Raw genomic sequence first — 17,359 nt, 5'->3', positions numbered from 1 at the left:
GGATTTAATTCATTTATGATTGCATTTGCAGCACTGATAAGTAAATGCGAGATATCACATTTATTTCTCAGTATTGTCTCTACCACATGGCCCCTCTGTGTCCTCAGATGATTAGATGAGAATGAAAGCCTAGGTGCAAAGCAGCTCCTTTGAATATAATTTTGTTTGTTTGTATGTAAGACAGTCACAGCTTCCTAAGTACTTAAAATTAGAATGTGCCATTTCAAAAGCTGCCTGTTTAGAAGTTTCTATTGTATTCACAGTACTATTGACAAAGCAATATCCATGGATATTACTATCTAAAAGCATTACTTGGGACTGGATAAGGGAATTTTATTTGCTTATTATTCTCTCATTTAGGTCAAGTTCTTAATATGAATTGACCTGTTGACAGCTATCTGGAAGACAGATAAACTTATCTAATACTGTTTTGAATAGACTCATGAATTTAAATTACCTGCCTCCTAGGAGTAGTTAAAATGGTCCAGGAATGAACTTCCTTCTATACTTGGTCAATCATTCATAAATTGAATTTTATTTAAAACGGTGGATACTTTCATATTACTAAATTCATTTCTTTCTCCAAACTCTTGAGTAAAAAGCAAAATCTATATTTCCTAATAATATTTGATGGGGAGAAAATGAAAATTCTCTTCTAGGGAGCAAAGCTATACTGGGTCTAAAATATTTTATCACAACACCCAACAACTCCTTTTAACACAGTTCAGAGGTAGAAGCCTATGTTTGCTAGTTGACATTTATTAAGAAATAAATATCTGAATTGGTTTTACAAAGAATACCCCAATAGTACTAGAAGAAGATATAAATCAGAAAGTGGCTAAATGATGACAAAATATCAGAGTATGAATCAGCATGGCACAAGTCCTCGGCATGGCAGCTTCCTCTTTACAGTCCTAGCAGGGTAGGAGAGCTGGTTATTTTCTACTCCCAGATCCTTGAAACTATATGGGGTTTTTATATCACTCAGCATCTCTCAAGGATTCTTTGCTGGGTGTGGCTGAGCCAGGGTAACTCAGGAAGAGCCAGACCATTTCCTAACTCTGTTCTACTCTGATTTTTCTGCTTCCTGGAGATGAACTGGTGTGAACGCTTATTTGCTGAAATGGGATGTGCCCTGAAATCACAGCTCCTCTTCTTGTCTGCACTGTGGTTTAACTTATAATCTCCATCTCTAGTCCTCAGGTCTCTGGCTATTGCCAAATCAAGCAAAAGTGTAACTAGAAGTGATTGCACAACAGAGAAAGCATCACTCAATCCTTAAAGAATAATCTGTCTTTATTTCTACCTATGCATTTTTATGTTTTATGAAATATTTGTTGACTTCAAGAGTATTTTTGTTTAATCTGAAATTGATGTTAATTTCACTAAATACCACATTAGCATCAGTGCAATGATTTATGTTGTGATCCATGATGATTATATTATGATCCACCCATATGTTTGATTTGTTGATAGATATCCTATTGTTTTGGTTTCCCAGCTGCTAAAACGAAAACCATACAATGGGTTTTCTTAAACAATGGGAATTTGTTGGCTCAGGGTTTTGAGGTTAGCAGAAATCCAAAATCGAGGCATCAGGAAGAGTTCAGCAATGTTTGTTTTCTCTCTATGATTGGGTCTAGCTGAACCGGAATCTGAGTTATGTGATTTGTGAAAATGATGTGTTCTTACGTCGTCACTGCCTGCAATCTCCATGTTTTGTTAATTATATTATGCCTTTTGGTAAAGGAAGTGAATCTCCTTTGTCTGTACTGCATATGATTTTCACTCTACCTATGTTTTTATTTTTCCTTTTAAATTTATTTTCCCTAATCTTTGTAAATGTGTCCAGTGTGACCACTTATGTGTGGAACAGGGTTACAAATATTCAGCAGTGGCTGTTCTTTTGGTGTTCCTACTGCAACTTTCTATTCTGAAATAATCTTACTTGTTAAATTCTCTCTTTACTTAATATCACTCACTTTTCATCTTTTATTTCATGAGTTTGAATGAGAAGGCATATGCGGATATTTTTAAGAATTATGTAGGATGGGAATGGAAAGAGAATAAGGCCCGACTTGGGCAAGGAAAATTTTAATTCATGTATGTTGACTCAGAATAATTTCTCATGAAACGTTTTGCTTTCTCTGCCTGGAGCACATCTCCACTAATTGTTCCATGGTAAATCTACCTGGAGAGCAGGAGATGCTCGTGCAGCTTACAGAGAGGTGGGTTTCTATGTGGTCACCTGGCATTTATCTCTACTATCAGCTTTGGTCAACCTGATGGCCTTATTTGTGCCTTTGTTTACCTGCCCGTCTTCTTATTGACTTTTGTCAAAGGTGGCATACTTGTACCATCTTGCCCTAGCCAGGCTCACCTGCCAGCTGGAAGGGTGGTACGGTGTCAGCATCACTACAGAAGCTGATCCTCCACCTGTACTATATGGTTGGGTCTATCTTGGCCAAGCTCGTTGGGTAGCTCTTCATCATTGATAGATTGCATTTATAGATGTGAAGGTGTGTTCTCAGCACCCTCCTCTCACTTTTCATTTATTTTGTTCTCAGTTGCTGTTCAACTAGGTAGAGATACTTAACCATCCTATTTTCAAACTGAAGCTGTGGATATTTCTATTCTCTGGGTGAGAAAGCATGATTCTCTTGGACCAAGGGGAAAGTAATGGGTGCAATGTTTAAGAAATAAGAAAAAAATTGAATTAACCTTTGGGAGTGGGAAATGTCTAGGGCAATGTAAAAGTATTGGCAGGTAGTACAAGGTAGACTGGAGGTCAAGAAACGCAGGGGTGCCAGTCTGTACAGTCGTGTGATTCTTTTGGAAATCTGGGTGTTGGCACAGAGAAAGCAGACATATAAATTAATCAAGGGGTGACATTTGGCAGATAGGTGCAATGCAATGGAAACATGGTAAGAGAGTTGGCTATCTTTTTATTAGGGATTAAATGAAAAAATGTAGTTTCTTTGCAAAGGAGTAAAACTGGGGGTGCTGATTTGAAAATATGCTTTTATGTGAGGAGTAAAGTATTTTTCAATGACATTTTTATGGGAGGGAAAATCTGATAGATGACAGGATGTGGCCAATGGGTGGGTGTTTGAGTTCGGGGCTGAAGTGCTGGCAAAATCCCACATGATGGGATGACAAGAGCAGGGTATAGCTTGGCTCCACAAGGTTGGCTGAACATGTGGAGAGAGAGAACCTAGGAGGACAGCTCAAGTGGACTTTGATGCCACTCACGACAGCAACAAACATTGGGTCTAGAGGAAAACTGGGACAGCAAATCCTCCAGAGAGTGGAATGGGTGGGTGCTGAGGGAGTTGGACGATCATGGCCATGAATGCTCAGGAGGCCACAGGACTGCCAGGCACACTGAAGGAGCAGGGCTGGTGGTGTCCAGTCGGGGGCCACACTCAGGAAGCAGTGTTGGCAGTGAGATGGCAGAGTACAGCTTACCCGTGGCAAGAATCAGGCTGTGAGTCCTGGTGTATTGAACAGACTCTGGCGGTCTCTGGGGAACTGGAGTTGTGGCTTTCGGGCTGGAGTCAGGTCAGCGGGCGTCCATCGTGCTTTTGGGGGACTCAGGTCTAGGAAAACAGGGCTACAATGGAACCCTTTGGCTTTCGGCACTGCACCTATGGATTGGAAGATTGGCAGTCTCTGCAGTAACGTCGGCATTTTCTTACTTTCCCTCCTCTTCTCAATGTGCTTGACCTAGGGACTTTTCTATATTATCTGTCAGAGGTAATCAGAGTAAAAAAAATATGCTTTTTCATAGAAAATATTCCCAGATAGCAAGTTTTAAGTTCTTATCACCAAAAGAGGAACAAATGATTTTTGGAATGTATCTCCAGTAAATAAAGAAAATCATTTTAATTCATAGATTTATCTTATCCTTAATTCATATAGAATCCTGAGTGTATTGAGTTGTTAGAGAATTTAATTTAAAAGCATATCTAACTAGAAAATGTACATTTTATTATTATAATTATTCCTTTATATTGATTCCTTGGGTGACTTTATAAACTGAACTGACTGGTTGTATGACCACATGATTCATCAACTTCAAATACAGATTTGAAGTTTTTTGCAGAAAAAGAAAAATACCAAAATAAAATCTACCAATCCAAAATATCCATAATATAAGTGAAGCATGAGTATTTTCTGTTTTTTTTTCCCCATTTAGATTCTCCATATGGATAGATATTATCTGTTTTCTCATATAGAGTACCATATAAGCCCAATTTTGAACATAATGTCTCTACACAGGGAGGTTCTTGGGAGATTTACAAAAAGGATGTGAAGGTTTCCTGCTGCCTTATCCTTCTATATAATTAAAGTCCTACAAGTAATCTAGGCTGGAAATTAGAGAAAGGGCATTTGCTTTTGCTCCCAAATTTCATAATGGAATAGCTTCTGCGTACGGTTGTCCCTTATCCTGGCGTGAACGTGATACAGATGGCTTCCTTTCATGTGCACAGAAAGAATGTGCATTTCACGTACATTTGTTCATCAGCAGAGATACCAAAGTGTTTAACTATTTATGAACTAATGCAGATTACTTTCTCCTTACTCACTTTAAGGTGACTCGCACTGCTGAGCTGCCTACTGTACCCAAATCTGTTTTTGAAGTTGATGAATCGTGTGGTCACATAACCTGTCAAATCAGTTTATGAAGCCACCCGACGTAATGAGATGTGATCCACTGGAGTACATCAGTTACTAGAAAGGCTTATTATGGCAGACACTGGTAGAATGTGTGGTTTTCCCATTGGATATCTCTAATTAGTACTGAAAGGGTCAGGTTTCATGTCCACATGGAAAGACTAGAGCTAGTGCAAAGGCAGAATAGGAAGAAGAATTTTTAAAACATTGAACCATGAATCAGACCAAAATCACATATCCATTTTTCTATATCTATCTATCTATCTATCCAACTATCTATCTATCTATCTAATCTATCTAAACCTTACCTATAGTTATCTCTATGGGAGTTAGAGAACTGACTATCATACTGATAAATTTTCTTGCTTTCTTTGTATCATAGGCAATGCTGATAATTCATCATTGAGACACACTAAAACCTTATTAAGACATGTCTTGAGCAGGTAAGTTTCACTTGGAAATGGAATTTATACCTAAGAGCATGGCAGTAGTCATGGGATCACTGGTTCTGTCTGGCTGGGATGTCTCTGAATCCAAAGAGAATAGTTAAAGAGACAAGACACCAATTTCTGTATCTGTCAAGCTGCCTTTATTCAGTTGTAAAGCCTAGAGTCTCCTTAGCCACTCTCAGAAACCTTCAGAATAACCTGGACATTTTTAGAAAATCTGTGGTTCATAAGTGATGAAAAGGAACCATTTATGGAATGTGGGAGGAAAGCCTGAGGCTTTCCCAGAGAGACACTATTAAGGTCGGCCAAAATTTTATAGTTCATTCCTGCTCAGAAATAACCATCACACATGGTCTCACTTTAGTTTGCCTCAGTGCCTGGAATTCTACCAAGTGGCACGATTATTTAAAATGGTTCCCTCACGGAGCAGCAGAAGGCAGCCTGGAATGGCAGGGCTGGTGTTTGAAAGTTGACTTTGAGTTTGGACTTCATCTCTTGTTAGCTGAGTGACTGGGATCAAATCAGGCATTTAAATCTCATTTTCTGCCTTTTAAAAGAGAATTAGTATGAAAAATAATTTCAAAGAAATACTTAGGCATAAAACTATTCAAGGGTCTGTCTGAAGAAAATTACCAAATGCTGATGAAAGAAGCTAAAGATATGAATAAATGGAGACACCCTGTGTTCGTCAATTACAAAACTCAAGATATTAAAGATGTCAATACTTCCCAATTATATCTATAGGTATAATGAGATTCCTATCAACATACCTGCAACAATTTTTTTATACAGATAGAAAAGCTTATTTTAGAATTCATATGGAAAGGCAAATAATGTAGAACACCTAAAACAAATTTTACAAGGAAAAATAAAGTGGGAGGAATTAGTTTACGCAATGTTAAGATTTATTATATAGCTACAGCTATAGTAAGCAGGGGTGTGCAATACTTTGTAGCAATGGGCACCCAGATCAGTGGACCAGGATATGGAACTCAGAAGCTGACCCACGCAATAGGCCCAAGAGATTTTTGACAAAAGTGAGAAAGAGTAGCCCGTTCAACCAATGGTGCAGGAGCAATTGAACCATCTGTAGGCAAATAATAAATAATAAAAATAAGAAGATTAAACCTTAATTTAAACTTCTCACCTTATAAAATGTAAAATCCTAAAGCTTTTACAAGTAAATTTAGGACACAATCTTTGGAATTCAGGGCTGGGTAAAGAATTATCAGACATGACACTAAAAGTAGGATCCATAAAAGAAAAATTTTCTAATAGGGCTTCATTAACATTAAGTGTTCTGCTCTGCAAATGACACTGATAAAAAGGTGAAAAGACAAGAAACAGGCTCATAGAAAACATTTTCTAACCACAATTTGACAAAGAACTCACATTTAAAATGTATAAAGAACTCCCAAAACTCAACAGTAAAAGATAAATAAATAATAATTATAATAGCCATCAAACCGATGAGAAAATGGACAACAGAAACGAGCAGACATTTTACTAAAGCAGAGACATGGATGGCAAATATGCACATGAAAAATGCTCAATATTATTAAAAATTAAGAAAACTAAAAAATCCAATGGGATACCACTACACACGTAGTGAATGGCTAAAATAGTGAATTCAGGAGAGGTTGCAGAAAGTCGTCTGCATGAGATCACTCACGCCTGCATTGCTGGTGAGAATGTTAAATGTGTAGGCATTCTGGAAAATAGTTTGAAAATTCCTTTTTTTTTTTTTAATAAAACAAAATATATGCTTACCACACGACTCACCAATTGTACTCTTGGGCATTTATCTTAGAGACATGAGAAATGAAAACATACTTTCTCAAAAATCCGTACATGAGCACTGATAGCAGCGACATTCATCGTAGCTCCAAACTGGATTCAGCCCACAGGTCTTTCCTTGGTGTGTCTCTACCAAGGAACATTACTCAGCAATGAAAAAGAACAAGCTATTGGTACATGCTGGAACTTGAGAACATCATCAGGGAATTCTGCCGAGGGAAAAACCAATCCCAAAAGGTTACATGGTGTATGGTTCCATTTGTATACACTTCCTTGAAATGACAATACTTACAGATGAGAACACGTCAGTGGTCACCAGGGGCAGGGAAGGGGCTATGATAGGCTAGTGCAGGAGGCCTCTGAGGTGACAGAATCGTCCTGTCTGCCGATCATTACGTGGGAACAAATTGCACGGGCACACACACACGAGCGTGTACAAGAACAGGTGAAAACTGAGTAACAGCTGTAGTTCAGTTTTATTGTACCATTGTAAATTCCCAGTTTTGATAATGTGCTACAGTTATATAAGATGTCGTCATTGGGAGAGACTCGGTGAAGGGTTCATGAGACTCTATCAATATTTCTGAAATTTCCTAAGAATCCACAATTATTTCAAAATTAAAAATTTAAAATTACAGCAAAGACCATTAAGAAGTATTTTAGGACTTCTTATTATAATACTTCAGAATAAAAGCATCTACTTCAGCTTTTAGTCTCTGAAATCAATAAATTCCTAACAAGGGAAATGGGAAGCAAGAATGAGAACTTGATCTGCTACTAGAAAGGAAATACCTGAGATTCTGTGATGCAATTTAAATGCAGAAAGGCTGCCGGGGCAGCGACAAGTGGTCCAGGGTGAGGGGGCACTGGGGGGACCCACTGGGATGAGCTTGGTCATGTCTGACCACAGAGGGCCCCACTGAGGAAGGAGGTGTGTTCTGAGAGGCAAGTCCAGTGTGCATTTGTTGGGAATGGGCAGTGGAGATGGGGCCTCCGTGAATCCCAGGGCGTGGTTGTGCGGCTGAGCAGGGAGCACACAGATGCACTCAGTTGGCATCTCAGAAACCATGCAGGAGGGTGGAGTGGGTGCCAAGCATGGCCAGGAGCCTGCAGTGACTGATCTTTGTTACCTGAAGGGAAGGAGAGGCCAAACCATCTGCCCCCAGGTGACACTCAGGACATCAGGACATCCCAGGGAATACAGCAGTCTTCTCTTGGGCATCGGCACAGGACTAATCCTATCTGAATACTCAGTTTGTCAACAATTGGTAGATCAAGAGTTGACTTATTCTAAGGTAAGCAAAATGGAAAAAGGGAACAGTTCTTCTAAGAACTGGGATCAGAGAAGGGAAGAATAAACGGGAAAAAAACTTACAAAAGATGAGCAAGAGGAAACATTTTACCAAGAGGTATAAAAATATCATTGCCTGATTTTCCCAAGAAACCAGAGTTCTGAATGTATGTCTGGCTTCTATAACATAAAACCTCAGAGCAAATACACAAGGGCTCAAGAAAGAAATGATGAAGGAAGGAATGACTCAAAAATTGAGCTCTTGAAGTCCAAGAAAGAAGTGCAAGTGATAAATGAAACAATTTCAAAAATGAAGCCTACTTTTGAAGCATCACAGAAGAAAATAGACACAGACAAAATTAAGTTACAGCATGGAAAAGAGGATTGAGAAAAACAAGCAAAAAATAGGAAAGATGATTTTTTGAAGAGAGATCAAAAGGTGTCCATGGAAGACAAAAGCAACACACACAACCCTGATATTCTTGATGAAGAGAACTAAAAGGGAATAAAAGGATTTCCAAGATATCATTTAAGAACACTTTCTTAAAATAAATAAGTTGGGTACTCATGGATGGAAAGACAATATAACACTGATCAATCAGCATGAATACAGAGCCTGCTGAATTTGGCAGCCTAGAAAGATAAAGAAAAGCAAAACTACATAATGAAAAAACAGACCAATTCACCTACGATGTGTGTGTGTTGGGGGAAGGGGTGTTGTCAGTTTGGTTACATGCGTCTTCATAATTGCGTTCAATTGAAGTAAATGGTGTAACAGTACAAATTAATTCCACTAGAAAAACTGTGATAAAAAATGATGCATCTAGCCAAATGGTTATTCAAATATTCAAATACATAGAGAACTGTGGTGGTACAGTACATACCCCAGAGAAATATATTCTTTAATCTAACCCATCCCTGTGTGTGCAAATCCATAGTAAGTGGGACCCTTTTGATGCGGTTACTTCAGTTAAAGTGTGGCCCAGCCCAATCAGGATGGGTCTTAATCCTATTACTGGAGTCCTTTATGAGTGGAATGAAATCCAGACAGAGAGCGATGAAATCACAGTAAGTAAGATCCTGAATGGGAAGCCTGAAGAGAAGGAAGAGACCAAAAGATGCCGCCGTGTGCCTTGCCATGTGACAGAGGAACCGAGTGTCACTGGCAGTGGCTCCCAAATGCCACCGCCTTCGGGAGAAAGCATCACCTTGATGACACCTTATTTTGGACATTTTCCTGGCCTCCAAATCTTGAGCAAATAGGTTCCCATTGTTTAATACGAACCATTTCATGGTATTTGCTTGAGCAGCCTGTAAACTAAAACAAGAACTGATAGATATTTTTAGCATGCGAGAATTGTATTTTAAATGAGCCCTTTTAAATAAATGAAATATTAGGCAACTAATTTTCACCTGCTAATAACTGAATGTAAAAATTGGAACATAAAGGTATATTAATTTAAACATAAACTAAGGGGACACCATAGAGCAAATTAGGGTTTCATAACAAAAAGAATTATTATGAAATACTAAGAAAAATGAAATACTCAGAAAAATGGAGACATGATTTGCTAATATATGCATTTCTAGGTTGTAAAGAAAAAATTTCTTAGGAATATTGTGTAATATTCCTTCTCTTAGATACTAAGTTTATGATACAGATTAGTGGTATCATGTGATGGACATGTGAGAATTGTTTGCTAATCTTTAAAAAGGGTTTGAGGTCTTAGGATACTTTCTAGTTGACATTTTATTTACCTTATATACAACCACTATCTCTGTGTTTTTATCTTTGTCACTAATTCTAACCAATCAGCAATATATACCTCATTGTCTGGAATGAATTTGGGCTCAGAAAAATTAATGCCACAGATAATGGAATCTACCACAGACCTTTGGTAAGGGGGCAGATATGGTCTTTATGTTAACTATTTGCTCAGGTGAGGCAAGTCATATTCAAATAATTTGAGAGTCACTAAGTAATACACACCATGAGCTAGAACAAAGGCCCCTTGACTCTATTGTCCATTTTTCAATTGGACTATTTCGGCCTCATAAAATCATTATGGTTGACTTTGTAATCATCACCATCTCCATCATTACCACCCTCCTCCACACTGTAATCAAAATCATTGTCATCCTCATCATTACCTTGCCACCATAACCATCACCACCATTACCATCACCTTCCTCACTATCACTAACACCATCACTATCACAGTCACCATAACCATCACCACCATCCTCATCATCATTACCACCCCATCATCATCATCTCCTCCACCACAATAATATCCTTCATCACCGTAATCATCACCATCATCATAATCATCACCATCATTGCCATCACCATTATCACCTTCCTCATCGTCACCATCAGCAACACCATCACCATCACCATCATCACCATAATTTAATCATCCTAATCATTATTACCACCTGTATCATCACCATAATCATCATCACTTTTCATAACACCATCACCCTCATCACCATCATAATCATCTTCATCACTCTAATCATCACCATCATCATCGTCCTCAACCTCATCATCACCATCATCATTGTCATCTCTGTCAACACTTCCTCAGCAGTATGTCTCCCAATGTCTTTTCTCCATTAAAAAAGTCTGCTTCAACATCTCCAGTAACTCTCAGCTACCAATGTATCATTTTCCCTAAAATCTCTCTATAAAAATATTCTCTTTGGAATAAGAGGAAATGAAATGAAAGGAAACAAAAGACAATCACTCTGGCAAGTGTGAAAGTTCATGTGGATACATTTCTCCTGTTTCCCTTGATGAAGTGCTCTGTTATTGCATCCACAGAAGCGTTGGTATGTTTAGGCAAACTTAGAAATGGATAAAGTCAGACACAGGCATGAATATGTCATTCAGTTCTTTGTTATATTGGGGAAGAGTTAGGGGTAAAATAATCCCTGCAACCTGAAATTTAAATACTATCCCTTAGAAAGCAATGCTTCAAAGGGATTAGCGCTGTTAAGAGCTCTCATATTCCAAACTGAAAATTTAAAATTTTATATAGAGTTCTGCTCATATATTTCCTAGCTGATTCTCCTATAAAATAAAATGACTTTGCATAACTTCATGTCCTCTTACCTTACTTTATTTGTCTACATAAAAATTAAAACTACCTATTATTATTTATTTGTTTTTCATGTATTTCCAATAAAAGGAAGCATCATAATAACTAGGAATTTTTTTTTTACAATACACATAATAGGTAGTATTTACAATCTCAATTATTTTTTGGCTTTGGTTTCTACTCTTCACCATTCATTGTAAATTAAAATCACCCACTTTTACTTCCATAACTGCTTTCTTCCTTCAACCCTCCCTCTGGGATCCAGCCAAAGTAAAAAGAGGCAAGTATTCCCCCCATCCCTAATGTTGAACAATTGATGGTTTTGAGAGGCATTTGAAGCATGCTTATCAACTGATGATATTTTCTGAAGTTCATTTGCTGAAGCCACTTCTAGTTAACGCATTTATGATATATGAAACAGCTTCAGATTCAATATAACACAGCTAATGTGGAAATATAACTGAAATAATTAATCTGAGAGCATTTTTATTCAGTAGTTAGACAGGCTATCCATTGCTTCACAGGCTCTATGGTTGGAAATAAAACTTGTATTTCTTTGTTATCAATGTGACCTTTATCAGTATGCTGTTCTTTTTCAATAAGTGAGAAAATTTCCTAGATAGATTGATAGCTTTCGTGCTATAATTTTCACGAAATGTGGAATATGAAAACTTTCAAAACAAATTATTTGAAAAATAAACTTACTCTTTTGAATGTTACCAACATCTCCCCTTATGTGTTATAAAATGATGAGAACTTTTGAACATTACTTGAACAAACTGTAGGGCAATCCATCATATAAAGACTTAAATAGCAGTGAGCTTAAAAACATATTATCCTTTTTTCTTTTTACTTTTTTTTGCAGTCATGTTTTGGGGGTGGTATTCACTTATAAGAGATAGAGAACTTTGCAAGACACTTTAATTTATTATTTTGTTCTTTAATTTCATATACATATGTCATGTTTTACACTCAAGGTAAACACAAATTCTACCTGTGTATAAATATGTAATATGGTCTCTTCTCTAATTAGCCTTCTTAAAAAATGTTTATTTTCAAGGATTTTCAAAATGCAAGGAAACTAAATGTCATATTATGATGGATGGGAAATTGTAAGCACTGAAAACAGCTACATGCAACTTTTGTTGCATAGGCTATGGAATAATCCCACGTCTCCTTCAATGAATTGATAAGCTTTAAAATGTTTATTTTTTCTTGAAGTTCATATTCTAATCTGCCTCAAGCCATAGATGAGGTCTCTAGATATTTATTCCAAAAACAGATATAAAATAAAAATTGGCACCCTTTGCTGAGAAAAATATTTGGAAACTGAGTTATCTGTTTGGAGTGATGGGCCCCTTGCAGATCAGGGAATGATTCTGGTGTAATGTTCAGGGTGCGTCACTTTGGGGAGGACAGCGGGATGCTGTGTTCAGTAACAGCTATTTGACCTTTTAAAATTATGAATAGATGTCACTTAAGGAGGAGACAAAGACAAGGTTTGGGTCAAAATGGGTGATTTCATGGAGAGGCTAGGAAACTCAAAGGCACATCAGAAGCGTCTTATTTCCCCATTCTCAGGTCATTGCAATTACAGTTAAGGCTAATTCGTTAGGTGTCTTCTGTGTCGCCTCATGAGTGCCATAGAAAACTCACATAAGATTTCTGCCAGAGTCATTAAAAAGACTCATAGGCCCCTGAGTTCCCCGCTAACTTTCCGCATCAAAGTCTAGTGACTTACAACTTTCATTCTCGTGGGTAGCAGGGATATTTGTCATCTATTATGACTGGACTTTCAGAGGTACTCAATTTACATTATCTATAGTGGAGTGAAAATGAATGAACATCTGTACATTTGCTCAGATACTATGTCAGGTGATATGAAATTAGCTGTCATAACAAGTCCATAAAGCCTTAACAGACTATTTATCTTGCTCAGTTTATGAAGTACATAAACTCTGGTAAGCTGATCTACACTGGCTTTCTTTGGAGGACAGCTTGATCTAGTGGTAATCAGAATCTCATATGGATTTGACCCCGCTGAGAATTTTCCTTCACACATAGGCCTCTCATTTTATTTGCATGCTTAACTGTAGGCAATAAGTCTATCCCCTTCATTTTACTCTTGGTTCTTTTATATCCTATTGAAGATTCATTAAAAAAAAGTTTAGAAACATCCTTGCTTTTCTTTACAACCCTAAATTTAGCAATGTGTCAAGACAAGAGAAAAAAACCTGCTTCTTCAAAATAGTTTATAAAGAAAAGAGGTTGGCAGATAATGATTTTAAAAGGCCCCCTCTTTGATGGGACCACTATAATCACAAAACATTTGGAAAATGGCCCCAATATGCTTCAAGTGAAGTAGGAGAGTGATAGCTGTGCTTTTCCTATTATTGAATTTTCTCATGATTTGTTCCTTTTGATTCCAGAATTTCAAGGCCAGAGCCTATAGATTTGAGCTTTTCTGTAATTATCAGGATAAAAAAAATCTAAGACCTTGGGGTACATAAGGGAAGGGATACATTTAGACTAGAGGTTTCAAAGTAGAATGAGAGCTTCACTTGAATTGCATGATCCACTGAGACACAGAAAGAAAATGTTAGAATTGCTATTTATAGTTATTTTAATCTGAAAAATAAGTATTCATTCTATGCTTTGCTGATATTCATTAAACAGACTAACACTTGCATCCATTCTTGTCAAGGTCTGTTGATAATTTGTCAAGGTCAGATGATGACCTCTAATTAACATGTTGAAATATCCCAAGGATGGTGGAATTTTAACACAATGAAAGCACGGGCTTCTTTGGTTGTCCTTCTGAACTTTTGGAATTGTGACACAGTGTAGCTCAGGTGTGGCCAGTTATGAAGAAAAGTGAGTTATAAAGAGTCATGCAGAAGTCAGGGACTAAAGGCATCACTTATAAAAATGAGTGAGACAACCATGAGGGAAATGTACTCACACAGGCTCTTTGTCAACTTCATTGCTATGAAAATGATGACAATCCAATTATGGCTAAAATAAAGATGACCCCAAAAAACACTTGAAATAATCAAGAAGGTGATTTAAAATAGGCACATCACAACCCCTACTTTTTAACAATCATCCTTACTCTCTATTAATACCATGCCTTGAGAAATAAGCTATCGACTACATGAAATCTTTCCAATTACCATGACAATTCAAACCTAAGCATCTAGAACCTGATCTTCATCCACATTTATATGCTAGGCTTTACTTCTCTGAGGGCTTGAAAAAGTTTTATTAAACTGGGGAGTGCAGTGGCCAAAGGAACAGTGTTTAGTTATCATGTTATTGTTTTTGCTTCAAGAACTAATTGCAAGTCATGGGATATTTTCTACCCTATTGGACAAGCATATGGGTGTCTTTAACATATTTCAGATAGTGATATTTAATGTTTTAATACTGAAATACTTAAGTAACTATTTATGTGTGTGTGACTGTGTGTCTGCCTCACAGAACTCAAAAAACATATACATGTAACAACAAATATATCATTTAACCAAGCATGGTATTAAATAAAAAGTATATAAGTGCAATCACTGATGAAGTGGCTATCTTGCCACTTGCCAGGAATTTAAAAAAATAAGATGAAGAAAGGAAAGGAGGACTAGTGGGGGAGATGGCTGACTATGGAGGTCCAGGATGCACTCCTCCTCCAAAGCAGCTCATAGACAGGCAGGAATCAACTGTTCTGGGACTCCAGAGGCCAGGGGAGCACTGTGTAGCACCCAGGGAAGAGCCAGAGGAAGAGGATGAGAAGCTGCGGTAAAGAACTGGGTAGCTGCTCCATGGCAGCTGCCTGCACCCACCCCACCCTTCAGGCTGTGATCTTGGGGTCCTGTCTCTGCCTAGCTGCTGCAGACAGAGAGGGACATGGAAGCCCTCTTTCCCCAAAATGAGGTGGGGGACACAGCTAGCACTGGTCACAGCTTTGTACTGCTGAATTTTGGATCTCTGAGTCCTGGCTCTGAACTGCTGTTTCAGCCCACTCCAGGTAGGGTCCACCATGGCCTTTGTCTCAACCACGCCCCTGCCAGTGGAGATAGTGGAGGCTTAAAGACTCAGGGCCTCCCTCAGGCTGAGGGAAAGGGTTGACTAATGAGTGCAGTCTGCTGGAAAGACCAGGAAAGTGCAGCTATTCATCAAAAAGGCTTCTGGCATCTTTCCTGACCCTCTTCCCAGTGCTCTTTGGAGCTGACCAGGGTCCCTGGCCCTGTTTTGGCTGGGAAATACTGAATTGGTAAAGACCTCTCTGGGGTGACCCTCTTCACAGAATTTTCCCTCTAGGAAAAAGCAGCTAGAGGCAAGGAACAGAGTGTAAAGAAAACTAAAGAGGCAAAATAAAAACAAGCAGAGCACATCAAGCTTCTCAGAGAAGGAACAGATGAAAGGAAGCTTTCTTCTGGGGGTGAAACAATTGCACAAATAGCAGAATCTTAAAAGTTTTGTCATATATCCAGGGCAGGAATCAGATGAAGAAAAGCTGGAAAAATCTTATAAGTTAAACACAAGAAATTCTAAAGGTCTAGAATAAGTTGAACCAAGTGTCAAAGAAGAGCCTTAACATAAAGTCAATCAATAATAAAACCCCAGGCAAGAGAGAGAAACTGACCTTCAGAGTAAACTCTTCAAGATAATCAGGTACTTAGACATCAGCAAAAAGTTACTAGCCACACCAAGAAGCAAGAAGATATGGCCTAGTGAAAAGAACAAATTAAAACATTGGAGGAGACACAGAATTTGAAACAAATAATCAATGATGTTCAAACAAGTCTTCTAAATCAATTCAAGGTGATAAAAGAAAATATGGGGAAAGAGATAAAGAATATTAAGAAGACACTGGATGAACATAAAGAAGAATTTGAAAGTATAAAAAACAGAAATATAGGAATGAAATGAACAATAGAAGAGATTGAAAACACATGAGAGGCATACAACAGCAGATATGAACAGGCAGAAGAAAGAATCAGTGAACCAGAAGACAGAACAATTGAAATGTTACAGATAGAGAAACAAAGAAAGAAAAGAAGGGAAACAATTGAGCAGAGTCTCAGGGTTTGAATGATAGCATGAAACACATAAATATACATGTCATTGGTGTCCCAGAAGGAGAAGAGAAGGGAAAGGGAAAGAAAGAATATTTGAGAAAATAATTCCCAAGAAATGTCCCAACTCTTATGAAAGATATAAATATACATGCCCAAGGAGCACAATGGGTTCCAAATAGAGTAAATCCTAAAACTGTGAGACACATACTAACCAGAATATCAAATGCCAAAGATAATGAGAGAATCCTCAAAGCAGCAAGAGAAAAGCAATTCATCACATGCAAGGGAACCACAAAAAGATTAAGTGCCAACTTCTCACCAAAAACCAGGGAGTAAAGAAGCAGTGATATGATATATTTAAGGTACTGAAAGAGAAAAAAATGCCAGCCATGAATTCTTTATCTGGCAAAACACTCTTTCAAAAATGAGGGATAGTTTAAAATATTCACAGATAAACAGAAGCTGAGAATTTGTTAATAAGATACTTGCCCGATAAGAGATGCTAAAGGGACTTCTGCAGGCTGAAAGGAAAAGACAGGAGAGAGAGACATGGAATAGAGTGTAGAAATTAAGATTATCAGTAAGGGTACTAGACGAGTAAAATGGAGACAAAAAGAAGATATGACATATAAAAACAAAGGATAGAGTGGTTGAAGTAAGTTCTGACTTTACAGTAATAATTTTGAATGTTAATGGATCAAACTCACCAATCAAAAGACACAAATTTATAGAAAAGATAAAATTATGATCCAACTTTATGCTGTCTACAGGAGAATCACCTTAGATCCATCGACATAAATAGGTTGAAAGTGAAAGGTTGGATAAACCTTTGGTTCATTGCAAACAGAAACCAAAAATGAGCTAGCATAGCTATATTAATATTATACAAAATAGACTTTAATGCAAAACTGTTATGAAAGACAAAGAAGAATTCTCAATAGAGAGAATTAGGAAAACTAAATGTTGGTT

At 37.6% G+C, this 17,359-nt stretch overlaps 1 pseudogene; it reads left to right on the top strand.

Annotated features, from left to right (window-relative positions):
- Positions 1–14,961: 14,961 nt before the first annotated feature.
- The window catches only part of LOC119505972, a 72,906-nt pseudogene continuing 70,508 nt past the window's right edge, over positions 14,962–17,359 (top strand).

Source organism: Choloepus didactylus, chromosome 11 (assembly GCF_015220235.1).
Source record: "Choloepus didactylus isolate mChoDid1 chromosome 11, mChoDid1.pri, whole genome shotgun sequence".
Taxonomy (NCBI): domain Eukaryota; kingdom Metazoa; phylum Chordata; class Mammalia; order Pilosa; family Megalonychidae; genus Choloepus; species Choloepus didactylus.
Note: the sequence above shows the minus strand (reverse complement) of the source record. Positions and strands in the feature narration are given on the sequence as shown.